This window comes from Chiloscyllium plagiosum, chromosome 12 (genome assembly GCF_004010195.1).
Source record: "Chiloscyllium plagiosum isolate BGI_BamShark_2017 chromosome 12, ASM401019v2, whole genome shotgun sequence".
Classification (NCBI taxonomy): Eukaryota; Metazoa; Chordata; class Chondrichthyes; order Orectolobiformes; family Hemiscylliidae; genus Chiloscyllium; species Chiloscyllium plagiosum.
In genome coordinates this window covers 52,533,797-52,546,670 of record NC_057721.1, presented here as the reverse complement: position 1 = coordinate 52,546,670, position 12,874 = coordinate 52,533,797, and the positions used below count along the sequence as shown (strand labels likewise).

Genomic DNA, 12,874 nt, shown 5'->3' with positions numbered 1-12,874 from the left:
CATATCCCTCCAAACCTTTCCTAATTATGTACTTATGCAAATATCTTTTAAATATTGTAACTGTACCTGGCATCCATCACTTCCTCTGGCAGTTCATTCCACATACAAATTACTCTCTGTAAAAAACGTTGCCCATATATCCTTTCCAAAAGTTTCTTCTCTCACCTTAAAAATATGTCCTCTAGTTTTGAACTCCCCAACTTAGGGAAAAGATTCTTGCTATTCACCTTATCTAAGCCTCTCATGATTGTATAAACCTCTATAAGGTAACTCCTCAATTTCCAACACTCCACTGAAAAAACTCCTAGCCTAACCAGCCTATTTTTATAACCTTCCAGTCCTGGCAACATCATGGTAAATCTTCACGGAACCCTCTTTTCTGAATCCTTTATATAGTAGGGCAACCCAAATTGCACACAGTACTCTAGAAGAGGCCTCACCAATGTCCTGTACAACCTCAAAATGACATCCCAACTCCTTTGCTCAAAGGTCTGAGCAATGAAGGCAAGCATACTAAAGGTTTTCTTAGCCATCCTGTCTGCCTGTAATGCAAATTTCAAAGAATTATGTACCTGAACATCTAGATCTCTGTTTTCCAAAACAACCCAGGGCACCACCGTTAATTGTCTAAGTCCTGCTCTTCCCTGTTTTACCAAAATGCAACACCTCGCATTTATCTTCTACTCCTCAGCCCATTGACCCAAGATCTTTTTATATCTTAGATAACCTTCTTCATTGTCCACTGCACCAACAACTTTAGTGTCATCCACAAACTTACTAACCATACCTCCTATATTCTCATCCTAATCATTTATATAAATAACAAATAAAAGTGGATCCAGTACCAATCCCTAGGGAACACTGTTGGTCACAGCCTTCGAGTCCAAAAAATATTCCTCCACCATCACCCGCTGTCTCCTATGACCAAGCCAATTCTGTATCTAATTGGCAAGCTCACCCTGAACTCCCTGTGATCTAATTTTACCAGTTAGTCTAACATTCAGAACTTTGTCAAAATCTTTACGAAAATCCATATCAACAACATATACCGCTCTGCCCTCATCAAACTTTTTGACTACTTCCTCAAAAGATTCGATCAAGTTTGTGAGACAGGGTTTCTTTTGCACAAAACCATGCTGACTATCTCTAATCAATGCTTACCTCTCCACTCACATATAAGTCCTATCTTTTAGAATCATCTCCAACAATATACCCACCACCGAAGTCAGGCTCACAGGTCTATAGTTCCCAGGCTTCTCCTTACAATTTATCTTAAATAAAGGCACAACCTCATTCATGGTTATTAATTATATAAATATTTCAGCTAGGGGCCCCACAATTCCTTTCCCAACTTCCCACAAAGGACTGTGATACACTTGATCAGGTCCACCTTTATGTTTTATAAGATATCTAGCTCTTCCTCTTCTGTAATCTGAACTTTTTTCAAAATATCACAATTAGGCTGACAGGTCTGTAATTGGCTGGAGTACAATTATCCTGATCTTTATGGACATTAGATTAGATTAGATTCCCCACAGTATGGAAACAGGCCCTTCGGCCCAACAAGTCCAACTGACCTTCTCAAGAGTGACGCACCCGGACCCATTCCCCTACTCTATATTTACCCCTGACTTGGCAATTTAGTGTGACCAATTCACGTGACCTGCACATCTTTGGACATGGTATGGGTGTTATTCCATTGTGAGAAATGAATGCTTTTGTTGAGTAGGTGCCAGTAGTTGTACAAAGGAGTGCTGCAAGCTTTGGCACCACAGCTGAAATGAGGTCATAAGTCATAGAGATGCCCAGCACGGAAACAGACCCTTTGGTCCAACTCGTCCATGCTGACTAGATATCCCAATCCAATCTAGTCCCACCTGCCAGCACCCGGCCCATTTCCCTCCAAACCCTTCATGTTCATATACCCATCCAGATGCCTTTTAAATGTTGCAATTGTACCAGCCTCCACCACTTCCTCTGGCAGCTCATTCCATACACGTCTCACCCACTGCGTGAAAACGTTGCCCCTTAGGTCTCTTTTATATCTTTCCCTTCTCACCCTAAACCTATGCCCTCTAGTTTTGGAATCCCTCACCCAGGGAAAAGATTTTGTCTATTTATCCTATCCATGCCCCTCATTATCTTACAAGCCTCTAACATCACCCCTCAGCCTCCAATGCTCCAGGGAAATCAGCCCCAGCCTATTCAAACTTTCCCTATAGCTCAAATCTTCCAACCCTGGGAACATCCTTGTAAATCTTTTCTGGACCCTTTCAAGTTTCACAACATTCTTCTGATGGGAAGGAGACCAGAATTGCATGCAATATTCCAAAAATGGCCTAACCAATGTTCTGTACAGCCACAATATGTCCTCCCAACTCCTGTACTCAATACTCTGACCAATAAAGGAAAGCATACCAAACGCCTTCTTCACCATCCTATCTACCTGCGACTTTACTTGCAAGGAGCTATGAACCTGTATGCCAAGGTCCCTTTCCTTTAATTGTATAAGTCCTGCTCAGATTTGCTTTCCCAAAATGCAGCACTTCTTATTTATCTAATTAACTCCATCTGCACTTCCCAGGCCATTGGCCCATCTGATCAAGATCCTGTTGTAATCTGAGGTAACCTTCTTCACTGTCCAAAACACCTCCAATTTTATGTTATCTGCAAACTTACTAACTATACCTCTTATGCTGCTTATTCTGTTTCCAGTGCCTTTAGCTGTTTCTTAATATTGTGTTGGAATGAACTGAATTGGCTGAAGACTGACATTTATAATGCAAGGGACCTCAGAAAGAAGTCAGGATGTATCATTCACTTGGTACTTCTAGCTGAAGCTGGTTGCAAACCCTTCAGCTTTGTCTTTTGTACTCATCTGATTGGCTTCCCTAACATTGAGGATGGAATATTCATGAAACCTTTTCTTCTGTGAGTTATTTAATTATCCAATATTTGTATCAGACAAATGCTAGCCTATGACCATCATTAGTAAAAAAGACCCTGGTGGTCTAGTGGTTAGGATTCGGCGCTTTCACCGCCATGGCCCGGGTTCGATTCCCGGTCAGGGAAACGTTTTGTGGGCGGCACAGTGGCACAGTGGTTAGCACTGCTGCCTCACAGCGCCAGAGACCCGGGTTCAATTCCTGCCTCGGGCGACTGACTGTGTGGAGTTTGCACGTTCTCCCTGTGTCTGCGTGGGTTTCCTCCGGGTGCTCCGGTTTCCTCCCACAGTCCAAAAAAAATGTGCAGGTCAGGTGAATTGGCCACGCTAAATTGCCCGTAGTGTTAGGTGCAGGGGTAAATGTAGGGGAATGGGTCTGGGTGGGTTGCGGGTCGGTGTGGACTTGTTGGGCCGAAGGGCCTGTTTCCACACTGTAAGTAATCTAATTTTTTTAAAACTGCCCCATGATATTTAACGGTGTTACAATCACTAAACCCCCCACTTTCAACATCCTGGGGTCACAATTGATCAGAAACTCAACTGGACTCGCTGCATAATCATAGTGGCTACAAGTGCAGGTCAAAGGCAAGAAGTACCATAACGAGTAACTCACCTCCTGACTCCCCAAAACCTACCTATTATTTACAAATGTCATGGTTGAAGGCATGTACTATACCTTTAAGATAGAGTGAATGCTATTGTGCACTGAAAGCTTAGAAGCACCCGTGATATGACTGGATGGCAGTCTCAGAGTGTACTGGAGAATTGAAAATATGTAACATTTAGCTGTAAAATGGATACCTGAGTTAGTTGCTGTTTTGACAACAATTCAAATTTAACCAACAGGTTTGAAATAATGCCCCAGGATACTAAAACCCAATTGATTTTGAATTTATTGTTTTGCCAACATCGAACCAATGAGATGATCCAATGTTGAGGATATGAAAAGGCAAGTATTTTGAAAATTGGAGACAGGGCAACTGCCATCAACACAGATCCAAAAAATTAGGACACACTCTCTATCAAAGGTACCTTTTCATATGAAACATATTTGCAGTAAAAAGGAAGAAGACAACCCAGGGAGATCTACAGCCAGAAGAAGAAAGCTCGAAGATGACAGCTGCTGTGTGTTTTTGAAATTAAGTTGATGTAATTTTAATAAATGCCATACTGGAAAAGCATATTGTTATAGAGTTGGAGGCAGGTAATAATCAGTTAAGAGAAAGGGGGGTTAGAGATGTGAATAGTTGTTGCTTAATGTTCACTTTTCAAGTCAAAGAATAATTTGATATTATTTTCTTTAAATAGTGGAATTTGGGAGTTCTCTGTCGCTCATATTTTAACAGATTATGAGGTGAAGTGAGCTTTTCTGGGGGTTTGGTTTAATTAACGAAAGGGTTCACCACTGTGTCGTAACAAAAGGCACAAGCCAGGAGTGTGATGGAATACTCGCCATGTGACTGGATGGATGCAGTTCCAATATTATTCAAGAAGCTCCACACCATGCAAGATAAAGCAACCCATTTGATTGACATTACATCCAGAAACATCCACTCCCTCCGCCACCAATGTTCAGTAGCAGCAGTGTGTAGTATCTACAAGACACATTGCAGAAATTTACCCAAGATTTTTAGTTAGCACCTTCCAAACCCATGACAACTTCTACTTCAAATGTGAAGGACAGCAGATATATGGTAAGATATATCCTTCAGGTTCCCTCCAAACCACTCATTGCACTGACTTGGAAATATATCACTATTCTTTCATTGTCGTTGGGTCAAAACCCAGGAATTTCCTCCCTAATGGCATTGTGGGTCAACTAACAGCAGGTGAACTGCAGCAGTTCAAGACGGCAGCACCGAGGGAGGGCCAATAAATGCTGGCCATCCAACAATGCCCACATCCCGCAAAATGACTAAACAAACCAACTACCATTCAGAATTCAAACTAGACAAGCAGAAGGCTGGAAGAACACAGCAAGCCAGATAGCATCAGGAGGTGGAGAAGTCAACATTTTGGGTGTAACCCACTGCCTTGCTTGCTGTGTTCTTCCAGCCTCCTGCTTGTCTACCTTGGATTCCAGAATCTTCAGGGTTTTTTTGTCTCTAATACAATTTAAATGGCAGGAAGATCTGCAGGTCAGGTGAACTGGCCATGCTAAATTGTCCATCGTTGTTAGCTGCATTAGTCAGATGGGGGTGGGTTACTCTTTAGAGGGTCAGTGTGGATTTGTTGGGCCGAAGGGCTTGTTTCTACACTGTAGGGAATCTAATCTAATCTCAGAATCCAGAGTTTAGATCTCATAGTTAGTTATGGAATTGCTTAACTCAGTATATAACATATTTTCAGTACCCTACCAGTATTCCAGATCAAGATAACCTGACAAATTCCCTCTTGTTGTGAAGATTGTGTTGTGGAAGATTTGGAATTCCTTTGCACAAAAAGCAATGAATGTTGAATCTTTAAACATTTTTAAGGCAGATATATGTAGGTTCTTGATTACTAAGGGGATGAAAGATTATTGGGGATATACAAGAATATAGAATTGAGGTGAAAATCAGACCACCAATGATCTTATTGAATGGTAGAAATGGCTTAACGGGCAGAGTGGCCTCCACTTGTTCACATGTACTCTGTGAGTGGATCTTATGATGAGATGGACCCTCCACTAAAAAGGCTAAAAGTGGGACTGCTAGCCCTCAACAGGAGGAAGTCCTGTTCTGCAGCAGTCACATTAGCGCTAGAGCTCTGCCTGTTGAGAGCTGTCAGTATGCAGGCACTGATCTTTGATGGATTCCAGAGAGTTTTTTTTCATTTTAGTGGGATGTGGGTGTCACTGGCTGGCCAGCAATTATTGCCTGTCCCTTGGCACCCTTGAGGAGATGGTGGTGATTTGCCTTCTTGAACTGCTGCAGTCCACCCACAATGCTATCAGGGATGGGATTCCAGGATTTTGATCCAGTGACAGTGAAGGAATGGTGATTTATTTCCAAGTCAGGACAGTGAATGGTTTAGATGGGAACTTGAAGGTGCTGGTGTTCCCTTATAGCTGCTGCCCTTGTCCTTCTTGATGGAAGTGGGTTTGGAAGATGCTGTCTGAGGATCCTTGGTGAATTTCTGCAGTGCACCTTGTTGATGGTACACACTGCTGTTACTGAGCATTGGTGGTGGAGGGAGTGGATGCTTGTAGATGTAGCACCAATCAAGAGTGCTGCTTTGTCCTGGGTGGTGTCAAACTTCTATATTGTTGGAGCTTCACTCATCCATGCAGGTGGGGAGTATTCTATCACACTCCAGGCTTTTAGGATGTGCGGGGATTGAGCACAGTAGGATTGGGATGAGCGGTTGAGGGTAGTGGTTTTGGAGGCCAGGTTAACATCATGAAGTTGGAGATGGAAAGGGAATTGCCTGGATACAGAGAGGGCAGCACCTAATGATGTGTCATACCCTTCCTTTCCAATTTGCAACTTATCATCAATAAAGGACTGCTCCCTCCCACTCTCCTGCCCGCAGTGACTATATTATGTCCTGAGTATCATAATGTCCTGGTCAACTGGCTTGGTAAAAAGCTCAATTATCAGTTCAAAGAATGATGGTGAGCTACTGGTTATGGTACCCACCCATCTATCATATTATGGGGACAATGGACCTGCCTTATACTTGGTGCCTCCACCAAAAGCATACTCAAAAGGACATCATAAAATCCAACCCAATATCTTGAGCAAAATCTGACAAGTTGCTATCGACTCCTGTATTTGCCCTTCACAGCATGTTCCTCGTCCAACAAAACACAGCAGTTGATGCTTTTGATTTTTTGATGGAATTGCAGTAGTCACCACCAACCAGAATGAAGACGGGGTCACTGGATCTGCTTCAGTGTCAGTGGCAAATATAGGAGAAAAATTATTCACAGTTACTACTCCCAATTACTGCACAATATATTTTTTTCCAGAAAATGTCCATGTGTGGGCACTGGGATGAAGCCAGGATCGATATAAAATGTGATGCTTCCCATGATTAAATAGCCTGCTGACTCAGTGGGCCTGCTACCCAAGGAACTACCGCATCATGAGTCAGTGGCTTGAGGCTAGAATGGGATAATGATTAGAAAATAATCATAGATCAAACAATGATATCGTATAACCTCATTGGCTGCTGTTCACTGTAGTTTGTAGTGCACACAATTTAAAAATTAACTTCTTCCAGGACTTGGCATTAGTTAGAGTTTGCTGCTGAAAATAAATTTTACTGAACTACCAAGGGCAGCACAATAGTCAATTCTGTAAATCAACCTAATGTAAGGTATGATAAGCAAGAGAACAGATGGTTTGTACATAAGATTTTAAAATGTAACATAAAGACCACATAGTTCAAACAGAAACTCATAGAATTCCCCTCAGCTCCCTTGGCTCTATAATGTTTTACAATCCAGGTTCTGCCAGTAGAAAATACCTAAGCTGTTTTTGCAATCTCTATCCAATTTCCAGCATCTGTTTTTTTTGTGAATGAGTGGGTTTTCCTGTGCTTTTATTGGATCAGGAAATTCTGAATGACTGACGTCATCGAAGCAGGGATTGCTGGAGCCTCTACAAGAGGAATCTGATTTCCATGTGACTTACTGTACTGCAGTGAGTAGTCATTTTCAATTCTCATCCCATTTAAGGTTTTAGGAAATGGGTCATCCATGGGAAAAAAGAAGAAATTAATCGCCACGCCTGCTGACTTCAACTTTAGTGACTTACTTACAGTTCTCCACCCATGCTAAATGCTGTCATTGATTATTTTCCTACACAATACATATTTCCTTCTATTCAACAAAGCATTACTGAGCATTGGAGGGCATTGTGAAAGGGGTATTTTTGAACTTGTCTATTGGTTCAATGGGTAAGTTCAAAGCTCCTTAATAGTATCTTCCTAACTCAGGACCACTACCATCACTAAGGACAAGGGCAGTAGGTACATTGGAACACCATCAGATACCCTTCAAAATCACTCACCATCCTGATTTGGAAACATATTGCTGCTCATTCCCTGCCACTGGGTCACAAACCTGGAACTCCTTCCCTGGGTGGCACGGTGGCACAGTGGTTAGCACTGCTGCCTCATAGCGTCAGAGACCTGGGTTCAATTCCTGTCTCAGGCAACTGTCTATGTGGAGTTTGCACGTTCTTCCTGTGTCTGAGTGGGTTTCCTCCGGATGCTCCGGTTTCCTCCCACAGTCCAAAGATGTACAGGTTAGGTGAATTGGCCATGCTAAATTGCCTGTAGCGTTAGGTGAAGGGGTAAATGTAGGGGAATGGGTCTGGGTGGGTTGCTGTTCAGAGAGTTGGTGTGGACTTGTTGAGCCGAAGGGCCTGTTTCCACACTGTAAGTTATCTAATCTAATGATGTTGGGGGCTCCTACGCAAAATCTATATAGTGGTTGAACAAGGCAGCCTCCTCATGGGCAATAAATACCAAGCCCATGTCCCCTAAATGTATTTTAAAATACCAGTCTGCCATGGTACAGAGCCATTAAACCAGGAAATTCCAGATAAGACTGTTGATCACCTGAAAGACAACTGAATTGAGCTGGGTTAGAGATTAGAGCATACAATTTATCCCAATGTCCTGTAGTAGGAAAAAGAAACAACAGCCAGATGTTTTTCTCCTGATCACAATTCAGGTGGCCTTGTTGGGAATGAAAATACTGGGGCTGAGTGGGACATCCTCTCATCATGTTGCAGTTACCTATCAACTCCTATCTAAACAATGGCTACTTCAATGAAGACTTTTGTTAATTTATTCTTTCTGTGGAATATGGGTGTCACTGGCTGTTCAGTAGTTATTGCACATCCCTTGTTGCCATTGAGAAGGTGGTGATGACCTGCCTCCTTAAACCGCTGCAGTCTACCTGCTGTTAGTTGACCCGCAATGTCATTAGGGAGGGGAAATTCCAGGATTTTGACTCAGTGACAGTGAAGGAATGGTGAGATATTTCCATTCTGGTGAGTGGCTTGGCGGGAAGCTTAAACGTGGTGGTGTTCCCATATATCTGCTGCCCTTGTTCTTCTGGATGGAAGTGGTCGTGGAAGGTGCTATCTGAGGGTCTTTGGTGAATTTCTGCAGTGGATCTTAAAGCTAGCACACTCTGCTGCTACTGAGCATCAGTGGCGGAGGAAGTAATGCTTGGGGATGCAATGCCAATCAAATGGGCTGCTTTATCCAAGATGGTATCAAACTTCTTGAGTGTTGTTGGGGCTACACTCATCCATACAGGTGGGGAGTATTCCATCACACTCCTGATTTGTGCCTTGGAAATGATGACTGGCTTTTGGGAATCAGGAGATGAGTTACTCACTGCAGTAGTCCAAACCTCTGACCACTCTTATAGCCACTGTGTTTATGTAGTTAGTCCAGTTGAGTTTCTAATCAATGATAACTTCCAGGATGTTGATAGTGGGAGATTTAGTGACAGTAACACCATTGAATGTCAAAGGCCAGTGGTTAGATTGTCTCTTATTGATGATGGTCATAGCCTGGCATTAGTGTGACATAAATGTTACTTGCCACTTGTAGACTAAGTCTGGATATTGTCCAGATCTTGCTGCATTTGAACATGGACTCCTTCAGTGTCTGAAGAGTCACGAATGGTGCTGAACATTATACAATCATTGGCAAACATCCCCACTTCTGACCTCATGATGGAGGCGAGGTCATTGTTGAAGCAGCTGAGGATGGTTGGGCAGAGGACACTACTGTGAGGAACTCCTGCAGAGGTGTCCTGGAGCTGAGATGACTGACCTCCAAGAATCTTCCTGCATGTCAGGTATAAATCCAAGCACCAGAGAGTTTCCCCTGATATTCATTGATTCCAGTTTTGCAAGGACTCCTTAATACTACACTTGTTTGAATGCAGCCTTGACGTCAAGGGCTGTCACTCTCACTTCACCTCTGGAATTCAGCTCTTTTATCCATGTTTGAACCAAGGCTGTAATGAGGTCAGGGGCTGAATGGCCCTGGCAGAATCCAAACTGGGCTTCATTGAACAGGTTATCGCTGAGCAGGTTATTGCTGAGCAGGTTATTGCTGAGCAGGTGCTGCTTGATAGCACTGTTGATGTCACCTTCCATTAATTTACTGATGATTGAGAGTAGACAGATGGGGCGCTAATTACCTGGGTTGGATTTGTCATCGTTTTTTTGTACAGGACATAATTGAGCAATTTTCCACTTTGTTGGGTCGGTGCCAGTGTTTTAACTGTGCTGGAATAGCTTGGCTAGGGGAGCAGCAAGTTCGGGAGCACACATCTTCAGTACTGTTGCCAGAATGATGTCAGTACTATTGCCCACAACTTTGCAGTATCCGGAGCCTCCAGCCATTTCTTGATATCATGTGGAGTGAATCAAACTGGCTGAAGATTGGTGTCTGCAATGCTGGGGACCACTGGAAGAGGCTGAGATGGATTATACTCAGCACTTCTGGCTGCTGTGAAAGCTACACTGATGTTCTGGGCTGTTCCATCATTGGGGATGGGGAAATTTGTGAAACATCCTCTTCCAATGAGTTGTTTAATCGTCCACTACCTTTCACATCTGGATTTGGCAGGACTGCAGAGCTTAGTTCTGATCCATTGGTTGTGGGCTTGCTTAGCTCTGTCTATCACTTTCTGCTTATGCTGTTTGAAATGTAAGTAGTCTTGTTTGATGGCTTCACCAGGCTGACACCTCATCTTCAGGTATGCCTGGTGCTGCTCCTGGCATGACCTCCTGCACTTTCCATTGAACCAGGGTTGATCCCCTGGCTTAACAGTAATGGTTGAGTGGGGGATATGCTGGGCCATGAGGTTACAGATTGTGCTGGAGTACAATTCTGCTGCTGTTGATGGCCCAAAGTGCCTCATGGATGCCTAGTCTTGTGTTGCTAGATCTGTGTGAAGTCTGTCCCATTTAGCACGGTGATACTGCCTCACAACACAAGGAGGTTATTCTCAATGTGAAGGCAGGACTTCATCTCTACATGATGAACCAGATGGGTTTTTCCCAACAATTAACAATGATTTCATAGTCATTGTTAGATTCTTAATTTCAGATTTTGTTTAATTTGAGTTCAAGTTCTACCATCTGCCATGGTGGGATTCGAACCTGAGTCCCCAGAACATTATCTGAGTCCCCGGATCTAGCTGTTGCCTTCCCTAATGATATGAAATAACAACATAAGAAATAGGAATGAAATTAGATCATTTAGCCTCTCAGGTCTGCTCCACCATCCGAACATTGGTCTTGGCTTGGTTCAAATGAAGCCTGTCCAAGAGAATACCTTTCTGTAGTTCTGAAGAATGGTCACTGGTCTCGAAACATTAACTCTGCTTTCTTTCCAAAGATGCTGCCAGATTTGCTGAGTTTTCCCAGCAATTTCTGTTTTTTGTTTCAGAATAGCATTCTTTTCTCATAGTACTGGTGCCAGTGCCCTATGAGTTGGAACCATTGCTCCCACATTATTCCTTGAACATTTACCTCTCTGATTTAATCTTATTGACCCACTTTGCATGTGGCACAACTAGTAATTATGGAGACTATTTCCTTATGGTTCTGATTTTTAATTTTGCCTTGAGTTGCTTGTAATTCATCAGCTGTACCACTTTCAAAGTCCTAACTATGTTGTTGGTACCCATGTAGATCATAACAACAAGATTCAGCCCGTCCTCCAGCCCAAAATAAATGTTCTGAACCTGGGCAACAGGGAGGCCACACAGCCTTTGAGACTTTTTTTTGCTACAGTGATCAAATGTCAGAAATTTGTCAAGTTGTACTAGAATAACAGCTGACTCATCCAGAAAATATTGGCTTGGATATCACAGATTCAGATCATTGAAGATAATTTCCAAACTTGTGCCTGTGCAGAGATACAATTCACAATTTTCTGACAATGTTGGCCCAAGATTTTGTCATCAATAATGAAGCGATGGTGCATACCATTGATCTTGAAGACAATCGCTGTGACATGGATTTTCCCTTTTCCTGACATCCGATTGAGCCTGGAATCAAGCAAATGGGAATTCCCGTATGTGAGAGACAGGAAGATCACCAAGTAGGTTAGAGGGTCATTTACATGGAAGTATTTTCAGACCACAAACCAGAAAATTAAAAAAAAAAGCTGACTATCCATTCCTTTTAATATCATTTCACAGAGGACAAAATAAAAATTAATCAATGTGTCTTAGGTGGAAGTTGAACTATTATCATAATGCTCCTTTTTCAATATATTATTTTAAAAATATGTGGAACATTTTGTCATTATTGGGTAAATTTTATATGCCACAAATGTGACAGTAATTTTTCACAACCAGACCTATTTTTCAGTACTAATTATGTACTTGGTATGCATACCATTTAACAAAATAATATTTCAAACTTTTTTTAAATTAATGAAACCAATGATGAAAAATTGCAAGAAACATTTTTGCCACATACGTATCAAGCAATTACCATCTGCAACAGAAGAGAATCTAATCATCTCCCCCTGACATTCAATGGCATAATTATCATAGAATTCATAACTGTCAACATTCTTTAGGTTATCATTGACCAGAAACTGAACTGGACCAGCCATATAACTATTGTGGTTACAACAGCAGGTTGGGAATTGTGTGATGAGTGACTCATCTCCTGACTCCCCAAAGCCTGTCCATGATATAGAAGGCACAAGTCAGGAATGTGATGGAATATTCTCCACTAGCCTGGATAAGTATAGCTCTAACGGTGCTCTCGAAACTTGATACTATCTAATATAACATGGTGCACCTTAAACATTCTGAGATCCATCACTGGTACACAGTAGCAACAATATGTATCGTCCACGGGATGCACTGCAGAAACTCAGTAAGCCTCTTCCACTGTACTTTAAAACCCATGACCACTAGTGGGATAAGGGGAACAGACGAATTAGAAC

At 42.3% G+C, this 12,874-nt stretch overlaps 1 non-coding gene across 1 annotated transcript; it reads left to right on the top strand.

Moving 5' to 3' along the window:
* Window positions 1–3,000: 3,000 nt before the first annotated feature.
* On the top strand, window positions 3,001–3,072 carry trnae-uuc. The gene has a single exon. It is a non-coding gene; the product is annotated as a tRNA-Glu (tRNA).
* The last annotated feature ends 9,802 nt before the right edge of the window (window positions 3,073–12,874 follow it).